The sequence below is a fragment of the Zonotrichia leucophrys genome, chromosome 7, assembly GCF_028769735.1.
Source record: "Zonotrichia leucophrys gambelii isolate GWCS_2022_RI chromosome 7, RI_Zleu_2.0, whole genome shotgun sequence".
NCBI classification, from domain to species: Eukaryota; Metazoa; Chordata; class Aves; order Passeriformes; family Passerellidae; genus Zonotrichia; species Zonotrichia leucophrys.
Genome location: NC_088177.1, coordinates 7,301,285 through 7,324,949, shown reverse-complemented (window position 1 = coordinate 7,324,949; position 23,665 = coordinate 7,301,285). Strand labels below are relative to the sequence as shown.

At 41.3% G+C, this 23,665-nt stretch overlaps 1 protein-coding gene across 1 annotated transcript in view; it reads right to left on the bottom strand.

Moving 5' to 3' along the window:
• The window catches only part of NCKAP5 (NCK associated protein 5), a 226,366-nt gene that overhangs the window by 176,881 nt on the left and 25,820 nt on the right, over positions 1–23,665 (bottom strand). The window lies entirely within an intron of this gene.

Sequence of the window (23,665 nt, the reverse complement as noted above, 5' to 3'; positions counted from 1 at the left end):
CTCTGGTGCTACTATGAACATGTGAGTGGCCAAGCTGACCCAAGGCTGTGCCTGAGAAACCTGACACAGTAATGCTAAACTACAGCAATGGACTGCAAACCAGAGATTCAGCCATGCCTTCAAGTTTAGTCAACATCACAACAGCCACAATGATCTTATTCTGATACAGCAATGTCACAACACAGGCCACAGCCAAGACAGCCACAATACACAGAGCATCATCATACAGTTTCAGAAGGCTTTAAGCATTCACCCAAACAGAATAACACCATACCATTTCAGAAAGCTTCAAAACACATCAGAAACTTCAAGCATCTGCCCTTCTTGTTCTTTAGCCCAACCTTTTATACCCCTCCTGTTGATGCACTGCACCTGTGTGCCCTCTGTTCCCTTTGGTGGTTGGTCAGTGCCCCTGGGCACTCCATGGCTCATTGCTGTCAGTACTGTTCTCCTGCTTTTCACAGCTGTAAAACCATGTTTTACATGGTTTACAGATGAGGCTGGGCCAGCCCCACTCCCAATTACCACAAAGTGTGTACCTACACAGCAGCTACCTCTGCATGTCTGCTACGCTGACCATGCTCTGGTCCCCAAATGAATCTTCCCACATGATTTACAAAGTCAGATCTCTACAGGCAGGGCAGACAAAAAGTGACACTCTAAAAAGAAGATGAGTCTCCTCTTCTCCATCTCACTGTCAAGGTGTTCTGCAGGCTGCTCACAGCTCCACTGCCTGTCCTACAGAAGATCTGTGCTGTACCTGCAGCCACACTCCTGCTCATCACAAACCCTCACCTTCTGGAAGAGAACTGCATAGACAAGCACAGATTCACAAACCCAAACTTCTCCCTACAGGTCAAAGAGCTGTACAAGCTATTTCTAAGTTTCATTTACCTCTTGCTGATAGGTCAGAGAATGCTGTTGCTGCCATTTACTCCTATTCACATGGGGAAGGCTGAGTGATAACACACATCCTACACAAAGAGATCAGCAAATCCACATGGGGACTTTTTTCTTAAGAAGAAAGAACTTAGGAATTACCTTAAGAAAAGCACTCTTAAACGAGCAACACATGTGAATTACAAGAACAATAACATTTCAGGAATGAAATCCCTAAACATTAGGAAATTCTGAAACGAGTCCAGTTCCAATTCAGCCACCTCATGGGCAAGAATTACAACACATTATTAGTTACATGAGCACGTAATGTTGCTGTACAGAACTCCTGCTCCTTTCAGGCTTAGGATGAACAACAAACCATTCACAAGGCTACGAGACCAGAAACAACAGCACTGACCTATGGCCCTGAAACTCTGAGTTCTCTTCCTAGCTACCAAAACCTTCCTGCATGAATGGGGCCAAGACTTGCCCACAGGACATCTGCACAGCAACAACACCATCAGCCCTCATTGCCAGGATTCTTCACAGGAATTTATTGGCAACCCTGCAGCGCTTCTGCCATTTCTTGCAGGCAGAAAGCAGATCTGCTTTCAGCCAGATCACAGACAGTAAATACTGTGAAGTGGGGAGAAAAAGGTGCAAGAGACCACCCACACTTGGGAAGTTTTCAGTCTGCAGGACACAAAACACTGAAGTATATACTACGCACAGAAAGTAGCTCCCAGCAGTAGTGACCTTATCCACCAGAAAAGAGAACTAGATTTTTATTCAAACTCAGAAAATCCATAATGAAGTGTCAGAAGAGAGAAGTGAGCCTAACATACAGAAAGGCCAGGATTAAAAAGAGATTTTTTAGGTTTTTTTGTCTCCTAGAAGAAGAAAAAATATCCCTGAACTTTGCAGGAATTTTGTGCTGACATAATGCACTTTATAGGCTCCTCTGTGCTAACCCCTCTTTATTCCTGTGCAAAAAAAAAGGTGTGTGAGAAGAAATAAACAGAACTGGTTAAAGGTTTTATAGTGAATATAAGTTTAATAGAAAGAAATAGAATTAGCATGCTATGTGAAGAAAAGGTTGAATAAAAAAAGTGTCATGTGAAATGCTTCAGTACATTTTAACACTAGAAAAATCATTGCCATCTTCCAATGAAGTTATGTATTCCCACTTGCCTATTCCTCTTTAATTGCAGATTCTTCTCTCCACAAGCTCTGCTCAAACTATTTTTCCCTGCTTCCCCTCCTTGCCTTCTGCAGCACAGCTGTACCCTTCCCTTCTTAGAAGCATAACCTTTACTTGATTCTTGCTTCCCCTTTTCAGCCTCCCCAGAGAGCCTGACTTTCATCACATCACCCAGACAAATTCCTGATAACTTTCCAAACAGGCAAAAAATTCATGTGAACAAACTGGAGTGAAACACAATGTTAGCAAACTCCACTGATACTTTCCTGCAAGTACCGGAATATTTTAACAGGGAACAAAGTTTCAGGGGCTGCTCATTATGCTCCTGAGGCAGAGCCTGCACTTCAGCAAGCTCCTTCTTGTGTAGCTGTGGAAATGTTCGTGTCAAAATGTTTCATTCCTCACCCAGGCAGGGACACGCACCTCATGTTAAGTCATCTTCTAAAAGTTAAGGAAGGAATCCAATCTGAGCTACTCGCGATCAAAACAAAACGCACGGGAACTATTTATAACTAGATTGGAAGGAATGCATGTGTTTGACAGAAAAATGTGATTTGTTCCTCTGCACTCCATGAAGAGACCAAGAGGCACCATTGATTCTCAGAGTTACTGGTTAATAGCTGTGCTCACAGTCTAAGGACTAACCCTGTGCAGCCACACAAGTGTCTGCCAAGAGGAGCTCAACCATTTGTGCCTCCCTTAATTACCTTGGGATGTGCCACAAATGTCAGCACCCAGTTCTTTCACGTTCTACCAAAGTGCAAATGTCAGGAAGTGTGAGTGTGGATGGGGCAGGTGGCAGCCTGGAAGGCAGACATGCCCATGGTGCTGTGGGGTGAGGGATGCACAACAGCTCCTTTGCTTCTGCACAGCCTGGCACCAGCACACAGAGGGAATGTGTGGCACAGCAGGGTTTGGCACAGAAATGCTGCTGTCTTACCTCTTTTTCATTTCAGGGCTATTTCATTGTTAACTTTAAACCTAGACATGGATGACACTAAAGCCTTCCATGTCAGGGACTTGGAGTTTTACCTCCTTTATCTGTTACTGCAGGTAAATTCATCAAACGTCTCATGAGAATGGCAGGACCAACCTCATGAAAATACTTCTCAGAGAAGTACTTGGTGATTCCTCCTCATTAGAGTCAAGCATTTTAGTAACTCAAGCAGATTTCTCATTCTTAATGTCCCTATCTTGGTGTACAAACCTTTTTGTAATTTTTTGTACCCCATGTCCTGCTGAAGATGGGAAGCAAAAGTAAAGATGACCCAAGGCTGAGGTCAGCCTATCACATCAGAGCATTTTCTTTTTTAACTTGTTAATTTATCTTTCCCATAAAAAATCATACCATCATAATCAATAATTTTATCTGTATGTTAAAGAAAACCATGTATGTGTGTCAAGATTTAAAACTAAAGATGATTGCAAGTGAAGAATTAGAGGTGTGGGGTAGCACACACACCATGCAGGCTGTACAGGGCATTGTTATCCATCAGGGACAGCCCAACATTTCCATTAGGAACTGCTCCCTCCTCCTTCTGTTTAGCTTATCCTTGGCTCTTATGAAAAGCAGCTCTTCAGAACAGCTAGATATAACCTGACTGATTAGTTCAAATATCAAAAATGTCTTAAAAGGGGGCACATGTGAAATCTCATCATTAAGGTTATATTATAGTAGGGGATAGAGCTACTGATTAAGTAGAAATAAAAAATCCTCTAGTCTTGAATTTGTTCTTTGCTTCCTCTGTGCATCATAAGAAAAGGTTTACTATGGTGTTGCTAATTATGCAAACATGGGACCAATATTTTGTCAAAAAAAGTCTACATGACAATATTTAGCACAGGCTTAATGTTGCCCAAAATCAGGCTAATAACCTTCACATTAAATTTTTAACAACTACTTTAAAGCATTTGCTAAAGAGGGTCACAATTTCTGTGTAATTAATATTGATTTCGAACAGATACTTTGCAATGAATTTAAATGCTGGGAAGAAAAGATTAAAATATTTTTTGGTTTAGAGTTTGAAGTACAATTAAGTCATTGCAAACCCAAACTGAGTTTTTATGTATTTATTTTTAATGCATTTTGTGATGCTGTTCCTCTGATACCTTGCCATAAAAGTCAGAATTTATTTTAAAAGTCAGCCTGGTTTACAACACAACATCCCACGAGCCAGAGAGAATGTAGACACAGAGTAGACAACAAAGACAACTGAATGAAGCAAACAAATAGCAGCTACTAGAAGCGCACTAAAATTAGTTTTTCTAGCAAAGTCAATGCCCAATACTCTTTATGAAAAAATGTGCATATTCAAAGTATTCAAGCCCACTATTTTTCACCTTTGTATGCCCTGCAGGCAGCAGCCATAGAACAGGGACAAGAGATGAGAGAGGGATGGTGAAGCAGTTCCATTTTTCAATAATCAATTATGAAATATTAATTGAAATAGAAACTGGGATTCACAACTTGGTCTCCCAGTTGGTTTAACAAAGTAACTCATTCTTTCTGATGCAATGAATCTTTAATACTCCCAACAAAATGCCTGGTGATGAAATGGTATTTGTTCAAGTACCACAAAATATTCCTGAGTCCCAGCTGCTCGCAGCCCAAGCAGCTGGGGAAAGGGAAGTACAAATGTTCCCTGTGTTATGGGTATTTTGTAAGAGCTTGTGTTTGGGCTTCCAAATCAAACAGACCAAGGTGGTTCTCCCTCATCTCTCTCACACAGCAGGTGGGTGGAATCCCTTTGGTGAGATTTTCCCTCTCTCCAGAGGCAGGTGGGCCTGCTTGTCCCCCTGCTGCAAGGCCCAGTGCTCTCCCCCCAAACTCCTCACATGCAACCTGGCCCCAAATCCAGCACACAGGATATCACAGTCCCCTATCTGAACCTATCTCACTCACAAATGACAGGAAAGAAATGTGATTAAAAACCAGAGAGCATGTACCATTTATTATTTCATCACGAATTGCACTGGGTACTGTATTTTTGTTCAAATTGAAATGAGTCAAACTTCAGTGTCCTTTGTTTGCCACTCATCGATCCCTGTTAAACCAAATGTTTCTCATTCTGCAATCAATACTTCTCTGCAAAAATAAACCCAGGCACTGACAAACAACTTTGCAGAACATTGCAGCATTCCTTGTAGTGGACTTTGTCAGCATGAAAAAACATTCCCCCATAGAATGGGGAGAAAAGAAGTGCACTGCTTATTGTGCTTATTACAACTTTTACAGGCTGCTTAAAGCTGAATTATTTTACTGAAGAAAGACTGATTAAATTAATCAGCTATTGAAGGCAGGGCTTTCCAACAGTGGCAGTTAATATGCTTTTGTCCCTCATTACCTTTCTCAGCTACACTGGGAATACTGACAAATACACTGAAACATCCAAAGCCTTCCCAGGGATGAAGTTACAAGTGTATTTAAAGCACAGTGAAGCACTGAAGTGAAAACAGCAATAACAAACACTTGGAGGGTTCATGGAAGGAGAGGTAGCTTCACTTCCACATCTCTTCAAAGTAAGAAAGTTAATGGTGAGGTTCTGTGCCTGCTTTGCAATCAAAATGAATTTTTTTCATTTCACCTTTCACCTGACAGATTTGCACTACAGAAGCTAAGGAAGACATTGCCTTGGTTTATATTAAATCTCTATTTTTTTCCCCAATTATTTTATGATGTAACCATTTTCCTTAAACTTATTCCTGCTACAGCTTTGCAACAGTAAGATATAAATAGTGTAAAAAGCAGTATCCTAATTTTAGACTGGTATCTTCTAGCTTTTTCATACCAGTAAGAAAAAATGATGGCTCTTGAGAATAGCGTTCTGCTCCAAAAGTGACAGGCTGCCCAAAAAAAAACCAGAGGAAAATCTAACTGACATTAAATAATTTGTTTCAGAATTTTCTAAAAATACCTTGAAACCATCTAAAATTAAATAATTTGAAGCAAATCATGCATTTTCCACTACGAAATTTCTTAATGCTAGCACATCTGTCTCTTTAGCTTCATCTCAGACTAGCACAGGTATCCCATTACTTTCAGATGTAAACCTCAAGCTTTTCTTACCTCTACAATGAACAACAAAGCAGGAAATGCTCATTATTATTATTATTATTAGTTATATTTTGGTGACAGCAGTTTACACACTTCATATTGTTGGGTGATAAAGCTGCTCCAGAGCCATTCAAGGAAATTAGAAACTGTTTCCTAGTGTAGTTACTCCTTGTGAACAAAATAAGATGCTAGATTTCATTGTGCACTAGCTCAAAATTGCCACCATGTGGAGGGACAGCAACTTAATTTAGCATTATTTATACTGCATTGATATGGTTTTAATTGCATCTGTGCGACAGAATAACTGCTGTGCTGAAGCTCCTTTATCATTGCAAGCCCACAATTAATCTGAATTAGGCAGGCTATTACCCCAGCAGTACTGTATATATAGCTGGAGTTGTGATAACATTTATTTTACAAGGAAAAAAAAAATGAAATAGCTCATAAAACCTTTTGGCTGAGAGCTGGATAGTGAGCACCACTGCCTGCCCATCCCCTCCAGGAGCTGTGGTGAGCAGCCACTGCTCCAAAAGGGAGCTCTGACTGCCCAGCAGCTCCTGAATTCTGTGAAACACACAATGACAGGCCACCAAATATCAGAGTCACCTTGGGAAAAGAGATTAAATAGCAAAAAATGCCCCTCATAGTCAATGAGGAATTAGCAGAGTGAAGTGGGCTCTGTGTCCTGGGGACATACACAGGTGCAGCAGCAGGGCCACAGGTGGGCTCCACACAGCTGGAACACCTGCACCCAGCAGCCATCACTCCCTCAGCTCCCTAAAGCTCAGCTCAGTCATATTTGCTGTGTTGAATGGAGTCAAGTAATACATATAATTATAATACATATTCTATAATATACTTATTATATAAATATTATATATATATTTATAAATATATTTATTTATTTACATTATATCTATATATAATATTATGATATTAATATTATATATTATATATATTATATATTATATTATATTATATTAATTATATTATATTATATTATATTATATTATATTATATTATATTATATTATATTATATTATATTATATTACATTACATTACATTATATTATATTATATTATATTATATTATATTATATATATTTATTTATTATGTATTATAAATATATTTATGCATATGTATATGTATTATATATTTATGCACATTTATATTTATATAAGTGTATATAAATATATAATAAATATATCTTTATATATTATATAAATACTACATATATACTATATATATTATTACATATTAAAAATATAATACATGTTTCGAAAATCTTGTCTCCCTAACAAAACTATTGCTATTTAGTCAAATTCACAATTGCTAGCCCAAACTTGCTTCAGTTCTTAGCAAAATTCATGTCTCCATTCTAAACATTATTTTCTTACAGTTTGAAGGGTGTAGAGAGAATATTATTAGTAAACTTGAAGTCCCACATTGTCAGGTCATGATTATTTTTTTTAATTAGTAATCTTTAAATGATAACACTTTTAAAAATGAATTTGCAAATGTAATTGAGCTTTTAATAGCTTCTACAGACAGCAATTAAAGAAATCTCATTCCTCTAAATTAAACATAATGAAATATTTTTCAAGTTCAAATAAAAATTTGCAAACTGTATTAAGATAGATATAATCCATATGAACACCTAGTATGTGAAGTAAAAAAATTCTGTCAATAACAAAATTAGAAAGAGTGGCGCTGCTAAGGAAAAATAAAGGAAAAAAAAATTCCTGAAACATCTTAGATTACAGTGGGCAATTATAATTTCAAGCTCTTTGCTACATGTTTTGGTTTTTTTTTTTTTTGTAAGGTGACTTGCATTACATTAAGATTTCTAACTAGGCATAAAGCTGTTTAGGATTTTTTTTTAATACCAGGTATATGCAATATCTTCTTATTGCACCAATATTATATAATCAAGGTTTACAAAGAGCCTTGTCTATTTCAGCTGCAAACAACCAAAAATCCCCAGTCTCTGTTTATGTTTCCCACTTGTTTGACTCCAGAAATTTTATAATAATGGTGTTTAAACTATAAAACAGCACAAAGGAGTGTGTGTAGAGAGTAAGTTGCAAAAACCAACCCACCTGGGCCAGCAAAGTGTCAGTTGTTTGATTCAGTGTCAGTTGTTTGATTCTCCTACAATTTTCTATCAGATCTGCAATTCTCAAACATTTCCTGAAGGGATATCAACGTAGCAACACAGAAAACAGAAGGTAAAATGTTGTCTGGCAAAACAAATGCTCCAGCTCACAGAAATAGAACTGAGGTTTTGGAACTTGAGTTTATCATAAGAACAAAACTGAATCTGTGAATAAATAAAACTGGCACAAAAACATGAACTATAACACAGGTATAGCCTGCATTTGCACATCTAAATGCTCACAGACTGAGTTCAGAGCTGAATGTTCTGCTGGTGACAGACTGCAGGCTTCCCAGCCACTTTCTACTGGATTTATTTGAACAAACAGGCCATGGAATGAACTCCCCACTCACAAAGATAAGAAATAAATTAACCCAAGATAAGAAATAAATGATCCAAGAAGGATCCAGGTTCAAGAATATGCCTGATCTCATGGAACTCTATATTTGGCAGGCAGAAACTCCCTCTTGGATCAGAAGTTTTGCAGCGAGGGCCAGAAGATTTGTGTGAAGTTCTCTCAAGTACAAGTTCTTTGCATTTTTTGTGACCTACAGCAACAGCTGTGCTCTGTGTAGGTGTACAAGATGAGCCTCAGAGCACATGATTTAGGGTAATTTCCACACTTGCACTTGCTGAGGTTACATTTAATTTTTGATGTGGCACTGGTTTCTTTTATAGCTAAGTAACAGGTATTTGCTGTCAGTTTGGATGAAATTTCAGCCTAGACACAGACTTCAGGAGGAAGGAGAGAAGAGAATCCTTGAGGTCTGAAAACCAGGGTATCCCACATGCAAGATGTACAAAAGTGTTTTTAAAAATTCATGTATTTTCCAGGTGCTGTCTTCATTGTTTGGAGTGTCTATAGAAGACAGTTCCATGAACTGTAGCAAACAGTGGTGATTTCAGAAGACTTATTTAAATTCCTTTTAACCAGGTTTATTTTGATAAGCCACCATGCAAACATTACCACAGAATAGTATTTTTTCCATACTTGCAAATGGCTATGAAGGCCAGACAGAGTGGGGGGAGAGAAGTGAATTGAAGACTATGAATTCATAGTCAGGCTGGAGTTTGATTTCTCATACATTAATGCATGTCCATTTAAAAGAACTTGTTACAGTGGAAGCTGATTTAGGAAGGTCATGGAATAGAGAGGACATTATTGAGAGAGAGATGGAGCTAGGAAAAATTTTCAACAAGTTTCAAAATATAGCTTTGCAAAACCACTAGATATTTTAGAGAATTAGAATTGTGAAAGATTTATTGTAGTAGGACCATGTGGGGTAGAAATATAGGTGATTCGTGTTAGAAGTAATAGCAGCATTGTGTGGCAAAGGCTAATAGGCTGAAAAACATGTATAATGTATTGTAATCAGGAAATAGGTTGGCTTCTGATGGAATGGCATTGAGTTTTACACCTCTTATGAGTTTTACACCTCTTATGTCTCACCCTTCATCAAGACTGATAATGGAATAAAATCTTTTAAAACACCTCTCAACTGCCCCACAGAATAGTGCCCAGGAGAAAGAAAACACAATTTGTGAATGGGCAGAAGAGAAGGGACAGGTAAAAAGGTGACATGTCATTCGTGGTACACTTGCACACCTGGGCTGGATTTTAGCCTTTGGAATCCACATGAAACAATGCAGGATTTCCTGCTACACTCTCTGCAGTGTGCAGAAAGGGGACACAGACCCAGGGCACGATCCAGCCACCAGGCAGACCCAGCTGTGCTGGTAGCCAAGGTCCCTGCCCCAGACTGACCTCTCCTCCTGATGAGCAGCTGGAGGCCACCAGGCTCTCCAGCCAGCAGAGAATTGCTGAGAGAACAAGGCCAGGCTTAGCTGAGCCCCAGCAGGGCTCTGAAGTAACCTGGGATGCAGCAGAAGATGGAGCAGCAGCACAGTCCCAGCTCTACCAGCCGGGGTGACAGTAACCCCCAGCAGGGACACAGCCACATCCTAAATGCCCCCTGCTTATCTGCAGTGCCTCCTCTGCCCCTGCCCAAGGTGGCCTTTAGATGATAGGAATGCTTTCTTTGCCAAAGGACTGAATGCTCACACAACAAACGGGCACGGGGCTGATTTGAGTGTTTCCCGCTCGGATCTGTGCTCCTGAGATAGGAGTTAAGGCAGCAGGATAAAACCAGGAAAAAACACTTCTGAGAGTTTTATTTGGCTTGAACAGATTGGCCAGTGGAACCCTGCTGCTCCAGGGAGCTCTGGGATTTACCCACAGGCGAGGACAGTGTGTGGTTTTTTGCCCTGATGCTGGGGGGTGTTAGGGCTTCTTCACTGTCTGCACTCCTCATTAATGTGTTCGTATTTCCTGCTAGTAAATAGGATGTCAAGGAGTTAATTGAAATAGATCTAAGGTTAAAGAAAATTTATGAAGCTGAGAGAAGTAGAACCATGCCAGTCAGAGAGCAGCTCAGAGCAGTCAGCAGTGCCATCAAACCCCCACAGATCTGGAATAAAACAATAATTTCATTTTCACACACACTCTTCTATTTGCCTTTCTCAGCTGACACATTCAACACCTCTGGCATCACTACTTTGCTGCTACCTTTCCATACAGCATTTCTTTTCCTCAGGCTCTTTAGAGCACTCCTCATGAGCATGTCAGATTTTATTACAGTTTTTCTGTGTCCACTTGCAGAGCCCATTTATGGTTGGTAAGTAACTGCAAAAAAAGGTGCCTTATTTACTCAGCTGTTGCTTGCATTGATTCCAGAGTCCTACTGTTTTCATTTTCTGACAAACGTGTCTGTTTTCCATATTTACCCCTCCAGCACTGCAGGCACTGCCATAGGCAGTAGGGAAATGCTGTGGTTTTTCTGTTTGCTGGCACATCATCTGTGGTATTTTTAACAAAGCTGCCACTACAAAATCTTTATAAGTGCTGACAACACAGACACTCAAAAGAACTGACTCAACTTTCAGGGGCCAGCCTGAGTTTAAAGGTCTGGTACCTGGCAGAACATGAAAAAAGCAAAACCCAAGCAATTTTTCATGCAGTTTTTAATTCATTTGCTGGTAAAAATGAAATAATTAAAAGATTTTTCCTCCACCTGATATACTTTTGCACTATCAGTTTTCAGCAATAGGTCCATATGAATTTCTGTTTGTGTTTCCAGAGACCAAATTCAGCTCAACTCTAAGTGCCAGCCTTTAGAGGCTTTACTCCTTTAGTCCCATTTATTACTACCACAAGTAGCCTGGATGCACTTGTACAGCTGAAGGTCAGAACCAGATATAAAACTCTGACACTTAGTTCTCTGGTCTTCACTACCACATTAATCTTTTTATGCAGGATTATCTGTTTTATTGGATTTAACCCTAGTTTATCCTCATCTATTAACTGCACATAGTCACATACACATCTTATTTAAGACAGAAAATAACAATCTGGCTTTTTTCAACTTAATAGTGAGTGCTGACAATTCTAAGTGTTAGCTTGATATTCCTGAAGAGAAAAGATATGTTTCCTTTTCTACAGAAAAAACCAACTACTAGAACCAAGTAGTGCAGCTCTACCCTCTTCTGCCACTTCCACCTTCAGCACTTAGTTGAAAAAAAATCAGCAGCTATTAGACTGAGCAGAAGTTCTGCTCCTGGACAATAAAACACATTATCACATAATTAAAAATCAGGAAGGACTTTGCATGAACATTTGCAGAGCACTGAAACAGGAGTCAGGAGAGTCATTCTGAATTTTTTAGTATGTTTTGGCCAGCACACTAAATTTTCAGATCATTTCTACACATAGCTCCCTTGTCTTTCACTGGGGCAGAAACTTTAAAAGCAGGAGAGTGACCCCTTTTCCCTGAATCAGGGCAGCCCAGGGATTCCAGAATCCCAGCCATGCCAGCGTGGGTACAGCCCACTGGGCACAATGAACAGTGGGTTAGCAAACTCTTTGTAATTATATAGTATTTCAGTTTTGGCAAGAAATAAATTCTCATGCACATTCAGAGAACAGGAAATATGCTCTTCCCCAGTGCTTCTGGGGACTCCTGCAATATATTACCAAAACAAACAACTCCTGCCACTCACTCAAGCCATCAAGTTTGACATCAAATTCAATACAGGAGAATTATGAACAAACTTGTCTAAAGGGGCTGAGAGGATCCACCCACACTGCAAATGACCATGCAAGCAGAGCTGGGTTCCTGGGAATCAGGTGCACAAGGCTTTGGCTTTAGCTGCTGTGGGTTTATGGGGACCAATGCCACCAAGCACTGCTGCTCCTGCTCCTGCTCCTGCCCAGGCACTAAGCTGCAAGCCAGTGGCTACATGGAGACAGCAAAACTATGACAAGTTTCTCCTTCCTGTCTCCCTTTACACATTAAACACATTTCCAGAGCTGATATTCTTGTTTCTTGTGGCTCACAAGAGTATTTCTGCTCACCTGCTCATGCTCCTTCTCAAGCTCTTCCTTCTGATGTGTGTTAGATCACTTGCAGTCTTCACACCTTCACTTCCACTTATCTCCTCCCACCTATTTGTGAACAGGTTTCCCTTATCCACTGATGGAAGATACAAGCACTGTACACCTGCCTTTAGACTATGAGAGCTGGCAACTCTCAAAGTCTAGCTGTAGTATGAAAATAATTTTCAACTTCTCACTTAGTGCATGTATTTTCTGACGATATCTCCTACATCACAGGTTTTCCCTTTCTGGGTGGTTAATTAAGAACGACATCAGGAAGCAGTACACAACTCAAGATTTCCAACAAGCACCTGGAAATTCTGACCTGCTCCTCTAGAGACATCCATGGAAAAAGCTTCTTAAATGGAAAGCTGTGCCAGCCACTGCCACAGGGCAGTTTTAATGCTTACCACCAGGAAGAGGAGGTTCCCAAGAGATAATGATTTTTCCCCAACACTCAGAAAGTATTTCTAAATAAGCAATGTCACCATGGATGCCAATCACAATGTGCATCATAAAGATGTAATTACACAACGACAGTGGTGTGAACAGCACACACTGAGCCAAATCCCTTCTCACTATTCATTCCAAGCCCCTGGGCTGTGACTGCCCATGGCACACCAGCACTCCAGGATCCAAGCATCAACAGAACCATTTAGTAGACCCTGCCTCTTCCCCAAAGAGTTCACTACCTACACAGGCAAACAGACAAACAGCAGAAGAGTGACAACAAAGCCTGTTTTGCAAATTAGATCAGAAATTTAATATTTTCCAGGATTATAAAGGATTTAGGTGGCAAAGGTAATTACAGGCCTTGTAGGACACCAAAGTTAAAGAACATGACCATTAATGAATGTAGTGAAGAAGGGTTTTAAGCACCTGGTTATTTACAGTCACACAGCAAGGTACTACATGGAAAGCACAACTTTTCCATGCAGTTTGGAGAAGGAAGAAAAGCCACTTCACAGCCAGGTAAGGCCCTGCACCAGGCCTGGCACCATCATTAATTTCCAGACTAACTAGAGAGTGCATCATGCCAAGCGGTATGGAAATAACACAATCCAAACATCACAGTCATTCCCACAGTCTAGACAGTCTCCTCTTGCAGGACATGCAAGCAAGTCTGACCACCAGCTCCAGACTTGGAAAACTGTGTGATGAGATCCTCATTATGAAAGATCCCGTGGAATATCAAAAGATGCCTTATCACAATGCAATGGACACGGAGCCAAAACAAACAGAAAGTATGGAAAAGCAAATTCCTGACAAAGCAAAAACTGAATTAAAGTTTATGAGAACTGGACTTGGGAGGGAAAGGACAGGAAGAATCTCAGTTGCCCAAATTATATGAATCTGTACAAAGTTAAATAGGTTTAGTACAAGAAGACATTACTTCCTTACTACATTTTAATATTTCTTTTAAATCTTGGAGAGAAGTTGCAGAGAGATGAGATTATGCTCTGCCAAGAGAAAAACAACAAAGAAGCTCATGGGACTTAATGGCACAAAGAATATTGTCCAAAGTATAAAGTCCAAATCTTTTTCAGATGAGCTGTAAATAGTTTTACTTGCAAAGTGTTCAGTGGACAGAATTGGGCCAAGAGTTTTCCCCAGTTTCTGCTGTCTCTCTTTTATTCACCCTCAGCAGATTATTTTCTGTATACCTATGTTGTGTCACTGCCCAGAGGGAGCTGAGAAGCCAGCAGAACCTTACCCTGCTCTCCTGGTGCTGTGGGGCAGTTATGGATCAGGGCTCATGGGCTGGATGCTGAACAAAAACTTGTTAGACTTAAGGAGTTTGTACTCTCACATGCAATTTAAAGCACTGCAATTTAAAGCACTGCTTGAGCTGACTCGTTCCAAGGGTCAGCACTGACTTCACAGAACAAGCCCCAAGAACACTGCATGAATTTAAATAAATGGGAAATTAATAGAAGCAGCACAACCGAGAGACTCTTGGTATATAAATTTTGTCCTTCCTTGTACAGGAACTTTCTCTCCTTCCTGCTAACCTTTTCTGTCCCATGCAGGGAAAAAAACCTTTAATTAAAAAAATATTAAAAGAAGTCTTAAGAAGATAAATTACTGGATTTCTCTCTGTTCCCCAAATTAACCACAGAAACACACCTTTTACAGAAGCAACTGCTGTTATTATAAATTCTACAGTAATAATTTAACTACTGGCCACCAAAAAATAAACCAAACAAACCAAGCCCAACAAAAATCTAGCAACTTCTTTTGCTTCTTGTAACACACTAATTTCCCCAGGTACTTCAAGAACAAAGTTGCAACACCAAGTATACCACAGCAGTTTCACTACTGTTAATCTGTATAAATTTACCTTCCTAGTTTGCATAAAATTAAAACTGTTGGCCCAGTGCACACATTCACTTTTCCTGTTCCTCATCCTTAGATGTTGTGACTAATTCAGTCCTACCTGAGATCCCTTTTTTGCATGAGCTAATACCAGAGCAGAAATGTTCTGCCTTTTCAGATCAGGCCTGCAGATTGGTGGCCCTATTCAGGTCACCCTTGCAAAAATATTAATCCAGTGAGTGTGTGGCTTACTTGAGTCAACTCCTGCCATTGCCTGGAGGAGCTCAGGATTGCAGAGCTTAACCTTTGATATGAAAATGTCTGCAATTCACTGTTATTAGTGCATGGGCACATCACTGCCATTAGGCAGTGAGGTATTGCCTAGAGCAGGATCCATCTGCTCCCAGTCATAAAGCAGGATTTGCTTCACTCTGGAGCCAAGTGCCACTCCAATACTCCATCCACCCATGGATGCTCTGAGACTGCCCTGCCCTTTCCGTACTGTACATCCCCTGCTTTGTTATCTAAAAATGGCAACATCTGCTGGAGGGCACTTTAGCCAGCATGACATGCTTTCTACACATTGCCTCTGTTTTACTTCCAGACCTTATATAAATGCATTTTGATGTTGTATTTTTTTTTTTTTTTTTACGTGTTCACTGATTTTTACATAACTCTGTTTGACTTCTTTTTTACGTAGACTAAATACTTGCTGAAGAGTGAGACACCACTTCGGTGAGCTCCAGCTGAAGGGGAAAAGCTTATTTCTGCCTCTCTGGCTGGAGCGCTGGTGTTTCCGTGCCGGTGATTCCGGAGGCGCTGCGGATGCCGGGGGAGCAGCGCTGCCTTTGGAACGGCGCGATCCCGGCGCGGCCCGGGAATTCCGGGGGCGCCTTTCCCGTGCCTGCAGCGCCCTCTGCTGGCGGCAGCGGGGAGCGCCCGGCCGGGCCCGATCCATGGGGATCGCTCTGCGGGACAAACCGCGCTCCGAACTCACTGCCAGGAGCTCGGAGCCTGCGGGACAAACCGCGCTCGGAGCTCACTGCCAGCTCTCCGGCTCGGAGCTTGCGGGACAAACCGCGCTCGGAACTCACTGCCAGCTATCCAGCGGGAGCCTGCGGGACAAACCGCGCTCCGAACTCACTGCCAGGAGCTCGGAGCCTGCGGGACAAACCGCGCTTGGAGCTCACTGCCAGCCCCAGAGCGACCCTGGCTTGGAACAGCGGCTGGTTCTGAGCACAAGCAATCGGGCTGTAAAATGACTGCTGAAAGTGTCAGCAACTTAAATCACAGAGAATACCTAAATTCATAATAACTTTAAAATACAGAATTTCTAAATATCCATGTGACAAATGCATGTATTTTATGACTGGCTTTTCGCAAATACTAGAATGAATATTATATGTGTTCTGTTAGAAAACAACGCTGTATTAATTTTCTTAAGTACTGTGTTAAACACAGTTTTAGGTTATAAAAATTGTTAAAATAGAAACTATGCTATGTAAGATGCTATGTTTAACAGAAAGGGCTTGCAGCGAGATAGCAGCCACAGGACACCTAAATCTTTCAGAGAAAGGGAATTTATTGCCTTCTTATCAGAAGAAACAAACTTCCCACCTTGAAGGTGCTGTTAGATTAGAAGGAAGAAGTTGACACTGACTAGACAGAATCCTGTGTTTGAATGGAATTTGTGCATCATGTATGAAGTGTATGAATATGCAACGGGCTATTGTTCTTAAGGGTTAATCCTTTGTTAACAGGTGTCCTTTTTTGGGCTCGTGATGCCAAATATATATACCCGGATATATATAATATATATATATATATATATAGATTAGAAGAAGAAGTTACACTGACTAGAAGAATCTTGTTTGAATGAATTTTATATGTATGAAGTGTATGATATAATAACTATTATATATTATTTATCTTTAATTAATCCGGTTAACATCTTTTTCGGCTTATCATAAAATAGTACCGGATGTCCATAACTCTTTGTTTTTATTGTCTCATATTGTCTTAATTCAATTTGTCCAAATTGTTATTACTCTAATTGTGTTACTATTTTTATAACCATTTTATTACTATTAAACTTTAAAAATTTTAAAAAACACGTGATTGGCGTTTTTCACATCCACATATTTGCACATTTGAAGCAAATAACAAAAGGTACCTAGGACATAAGGGTATATGTCCTGGGTAAAGGTATACAGGACATAAGGGTTTATGTTTGAAAATCACTGAAGATAAAACCGTGAAGTTGTGAATGAGGGCATTTGGCCTAATGAAGTATGAAAAACTAATGAGGTCCAGGAGCATTAAACCAGGCTTGTAAAGAATTTCGATAATCATTATTGATGCTGAAGCTGCTACTAATGTCACTGAGCTTCCATGAGGGCTGTACGATGGAGTTTCTGAGAAAAAGGAGCCAGACAGCAGGACTATCTGTGCATAAATACACAGCTTCACAGAGAGGGCAGCACAAGGGCCAGATTGCTTTTTTCTAGTTTAGGATATTTTATATTCAATGAGACATTTCAAAACAGCTACTTGCGCTCTCTCTCTGCTACTTTCTAATTAAAGCACAGATAGATGCTTTCCTAGAACATAAGGACCCAGAAGGTGGGAAAGAACATTTAGCCTTTTGTACCTCATCTTTAACACTTCATTTATTACTAAATATCCTCTATTTTTAAATGACCCGGGTGCTTCTATAACAGCAGCCTCCCCCACGGCCAGAGGGGAGGGCAGGATTCATCACACCGGTGTCTGAGTGCCCTGGGAGAGCTGAGAGCACCAGGAGGGGTAAATGCAGCTCCCAGGAGAGGCACAATTTCCTACAGTCATGGGCTGCCTCTCCAAAGGTGCATTTTCAGCTTCCTACAAGGAATTTTTAAAAAAATAAATTTTGCTTTCTATCTTCATTTCACTCACAGCACCATCAAGCTGGGATATAGTCTCTTTCTTCTCACCAAAAACTAGCACCCATGCTAAAAGCCTGAATGGGAGTAAAGAGCAAACAACTGAAAATGCATACAAACCCCCAGGTAATTTGGGAAAGATGAGAACGCAGTCAAACTTGCAACTGACTTTAATGCAATTTCAGTCAAGATCTTTTCTGCACTTCAACACATCCATCTCCATGTGAACACTCCATTTTGGCAGTGCTTGATGAGAAGAGGCAGATCTTCTCAAAGCTGATTACAATTTACGTTTCAATCTGGCAACCAGAGTGGTTTGCACTTCCCGTGGTTTTTGAAAACTGTTACATATATCTAAATCCACTACATTTAAGAAACTTGTAACAAGCAGAAGTGACTCAGTTCCTTATAATAATGGGACATGTTACTGACTCTGCTAGTTTTTTAAGCCTTTTCTATTTCTTCCACTCTTTATTTAAAAACTTGCAGCCTCCACTGTTTTACTGCAAAAACTGTTTGTAAAGCAAGAATTGTGCTGATCGCATCAAAACTCATTAATATAACTTGTTTTTCCATTATTAGCACCATCTGAGCCTGTTGAAAGCCTTAACCAGGGCTTTAATTTTTCCACAGAGAGCTTTAAATTAATTAGTGGTTTACATGCTAACAAAGAATCTGATACATTCATAAATCAATCTAATGCAGAAGGATTACCAGAGGGTGGAAACCTATTCAGTGGGGAGCTCACATTCACTTAACATGGTGTGTTTTCAACAAAAGGGTGCAGGTGTGGGATGGATGGGCACCAGGAAGAGCCCATGATAATCACTTTGCATCACTTAAAGGCGCAGCAGGACACATGGTAAATCAGAGCCTAGGGCCCACCCTAAGTGAAATCCATGTAGATATAAAAGGCAGCAGCATCCCACTTTAACCTTCACAGCTAAATTGCCAGAGTGGTACAATTTCTTTTATGTAGGTTACAGGCCACTGAACTAATGGAAAATAGAGTTGAAGTGAATGACTTGGATGGAAAGAACAAACCAACAAAACTGTATAGCATAGATACAAATAAGGGTACCAAATAAAAAATGTAACTTTTTTCTGGGTAATTATTACACTTATTCAAGTTATCAAAATGTAATGTATATCTTTTTGGTTCATTTTAGGCTTTTAAACTAGTTTCTGCTAAAACAAAAGCTCTGCCACAAAAGCTCTAATGTTACTATTCTTGTATTTTTCCTAACCTTGCACTGTTCACTGTTAAGAAAATTTCACAATGAACACTTTTCCTGCTCATGTTTTGTGTCCAAAGGTGAAAATTCATGCACTTCGAAGATACAAAAAATACTCTGATGACTAAAGTGTTTTTCAGTCTTCAGAATGTTTTGGAATAAACTTGTGATTTGCTTTGAAAGCTGCTTATTTTAAAAATGGGATCTCTGTCACTACAGACACCTGCACAGTCCCCATCAAATGCAGTGAGAAGTGTACACAGATGAACTGATCATCTCAATTTCCTTTACAAAGAGTCATCCTTGATGAGTCAGAAGAGACATAACTAAGAAAATTGTGAACATGCACACTATGAAATAAAAGACCATAAGTGACAGGAACAGCCAAACAATCCTGGGTCAGTGCTGCTGGAACTTTCAAGGGATGGATTTGCAATAATTCCACATTTTGATAGTGAAAAATCAATATTTACTGATGGTAGTTTATAAAATAAAGAAACTTGAGCAATTGTCAGGTATTCAGCCTGAATGATTCAGTTCACAATTAAAGTAAGTAATAAATCCACATCATCCAATATACCAGGTATCAGATTTTCCATACAAAGATATGGAAAAAACATATTGCAAGATTACTTGTATGGCTTTGGTGATGTTTGTCTTGAAATGAAGCATCTTCATTTCATCTTCACTGGTAGTACCTTCCAGTGACAAATCCATCAGGAAAACTGTAACTGGGACATCAAAAACCCAATTATTTGGGGAGCACTGTGGGTCCCACACACTGGTTCCACACAGCACACACTGACTGACCTTCAGCCTCAGGAAAACCTTTCCTTGTGTTCCATCATCACTCACCAGATGTTTACAGATGCACAGACCCATTTAGTGAGCAAAGCCACCCCAGTGTAGCAGCTCCTACAGCAGATGCTTTGTGTTTATTAGTCTCTGTTTTATGTACATGTCCACCTTGCTGTGGCTCCTGGGTGCTGGGTGAACCCAAGTGGGAAGGACAGGGAACACTCACTGCACCACATCCTTCCAGCACCCACAGGGACAGGGGACATGTTCCCTGCTCCCTGACTCTGCTCACCCTTACAGAATCACAGAATCACAGAATAAAGAGGCTGGAAGAGACCTCTAAGATCATCAAGTCCAACCTATTCCCCATCACCTCAACTAGACTGTAGCACCAAGTGCCATGTCCAGTCTTTTTTTAAACACATCCAGAGATGGTGATTCTACCACCTCCCTGGGAAGAGCATTCCAGTACTTTATTACTCTTTTGGTGAAAAGTTTTTTCCTAATATCCAGCCTAACCCTTCCCTGACGTAGCTAGAGACTGTGTCCTCTGGTTCTGTCAGTGCTGCCCTGTGGAAGAGACCGACCCCACCTGTCTGCAGCCTCCCTTCAGGAAGGTGTAAAGAGCAATAAGGTCACCTCTGAGCCTCCTCTTCTCCAGGCTAAACAGCCCCAGCTCCTTCAAACGTTCCTCACAGGGTTTGTGTTCCAAGCTCCTCACCAGCCTTGTTGCCTCCTCTGGACACACTCCAGCATCTCAACATCCAGCACAAACTGAGGGGCCACAGCTGGGCACAGCACTCAAGGTGAGGCCTCACCAGCACCAAGAACAGGGGAGCAATGACCTCTCTGCTCCTGCTGGCCACACTATTCCTGATCCAGGCCAGGGTGCCATTGGCCTTCATGGCCACCAAGGCACATTGCTGGTTCATGTTCAACTGTCTGTGGAATAGCACCACCAGGCCCCTTTCTACCTGAGCACCATCCAGCCAGTGAGCCTTACAAACACACACACGTATGTTTTTTACATAAAGTGGGCACTTCTTACCCTCTTGACCTATCTGTGCCAGCAAAACCCAAACAATTCTCTTTTTTAAAGAAGCAGAAAACACTAGTGGGTATTACATGAGGTGCTAGCCTGCCAAAGGCTTGTGTGATGCCCTGCACAGCTCCCAGGATGCAGGGCAGCTCCCTGTGCTCCCTGCCTTGCTTCCCACTGCAAGAAATGCTCTCCACGAGACCCAGCGAGGCACTGGAGGTGCCACTAAAGGTGCCACGTGCTGTCACCTGCGCCCTTCGCAAACGAAGGAGCTGCTTCCATGAAAACCTCCACGCTGATCTCACCAGCACAACAAACAAAAAGCAAATGGGAGCGAGTAAGGCGATTAGCTAATTAGTGATTAAATAAAGCCATGGCAGGGAGGCTGGGGGATGCCATTGCTTTGATCCTGGTGACAGCAGGGCCAGGCCCTCGGGCGCCCTGTGGCTGGCTGGTGGCCCTGCCCAGCCTGCTGTCCCCAGGGGATGCCCATCACAGGGCACAGAGCAGCACACGGGCTGGGCACCCTGCGGGCAGGCTGCTGGCAGCTAGAGATGCTCAGGAGGGAGCCCCCATGCTTGCCAAGGGCTTGCTGGCTCACAATCCCTCACTGAAATTTGGCTACGAGGATTTGGAAAGGATCTGCTGCTTTGGAAAAGGGTCTGCTCCAAAGCCAGGATGTGCTGCCGGCTCCTCGCCCTGGGAACGCGGCTCCAGGACTTTCTTAATCCCTGCCCTCCCCTGGGCTCAAATGCTCCAGCCCTTGGACCCTCGCTACTCTCACACTGCTCGAAGCCCCGCAAGTTCATTAATGTTAATTAATGACTGCTGTGTTTCATATTAAAATCACCAGCTCTGAGACACAAAGAACTTTCCATACATCAACTGCTTCAAAGCAATCGTCTCCACAGGCGCACTGGCTCCAGCTCAGGATAATTGTGCATATTACCCTCAGGGAAGAGGGAAAAAACGACCCAGTATTTACCTTGGGGGAAGAGTGCACCCCTGGAGAGCTACCTGTCAGCTCCTAATGGGTTACAACACTTGGCCTCTCAACAAATTATACAAAATTACACCCTGGTTACAGAGAGAAGTGATGCACAAACCCACAGTGAAAAGCACAAGAAGTGTCTGACAGGCAAGGGAGGAGACCACAACGTGGGTGCACACACCAAAAGCCCTAGCAGCTCTAGAAGGTTAATCAGTATTGCTCATTTCATACAGTCTGGGATTATCCCACTAAGTATATTTTACACTCAATATATTATATTACTGCTATGCCTCCAAGGGAATGCTAGTTTTAAAAAAATAAAGGAAATATTTCAAATAGAGTAAACAGCTCTTCCCAGATTTTGACATTTATTTACACTGAAAACTAAAATGCAATTGCAAATCCAATGCTTGATCTTTGCCATTCTTCTTCAGGCAAAATTCCTCCTGGAGGCAGCAGCAGTTTTATCTCAGTCACGGACTCCTGGATTGCAACTTTACCTGATAAAAGTTTGTTCCTCACTTCCTCCAGGACTTCTGTGCCCATTCTCATAAATTACCCACAGGCCAGGCTTCCCAACTGCTTAAACCCCATCTCAAAGTCTGCTTGTGGCCAGCCCAGCCATGCTGCAGATCCCAATGGCAGGAAGAGGGGGGTGGTGTTGGGATGGGAGAGGGCAGCGGCTCCCACAGCTGGGCTGGGCACATCTGGGGCTGTGGTGGGAGCAATAAACCCAGAGCTGGTTTCTTCCAATTGTCACTTAGGTCCCTCCAAACCTCACCATGTTAATCACTAAAGGTTTATCAATGGCTCTCACTGGAGGCAGGTGGGATTTTAATGACCCTGCATCCCACAGCTCACAGAGCATCCCCTCCCCAGAGATTTGCCACAGCTGCTCCCCACTAAGTTAAACAAACTTGGGACCACCAAAGTCTTTCACAGCCAACTGTGCCATCACTCAGATCACTGGCACTTCCACATATGTTCAAGGGGATAGTTTGGGTTTTAAGGTTTTTGAACAAGTCTTCTTCCTCCCATGGAAGCTTAAGACATTTTATCTGAAGACAGGGACAAACAAACTCACAAACTCCTTAACAGATGGAAACAGTTCCTCAGATATTAAGTAATTAAGCACACTCAGCACATGTTGGCTCCCAAAGAAAATTGTTTTGAAGAGATAAGGCACTCTATAAATTGAGGTTTGTGGTCAACTAAAAATCTGCCATTTCATCTTTTGCTCACAAGGCTAATCTCATGAATTGGTACACAAAAAATGAAGATACAAGGAGCATTACATTATTTACAAAATTATCAGATTGAGGGGTTTTTCTAAGCTTCCATGCTTGTGTTCTTTCATTTTTCTGTGGTTAGCTAAGATTTAACAGGCAAGTAAATCTGCTGCCTTTTGATCTGAAATTGCCTTTCTGTGCTTGCCTTGCTTCTAATTCCAGTGAGGAACAGAAGCAGCTTTTCTCTCCCATGGCTTTTCCAAGGAAACCAAGCATTGAGTTTCCTCACATTTATGAACATTCTCCTCACATTTATGCCAATTTATGCCATAAACTGGCAACCCTTTGTTGGCTCTGGTGACCCCCAAAGGTGAGCAGGACAGGGATTGCAAAGCAGCGAGCAGGCACAGCTTA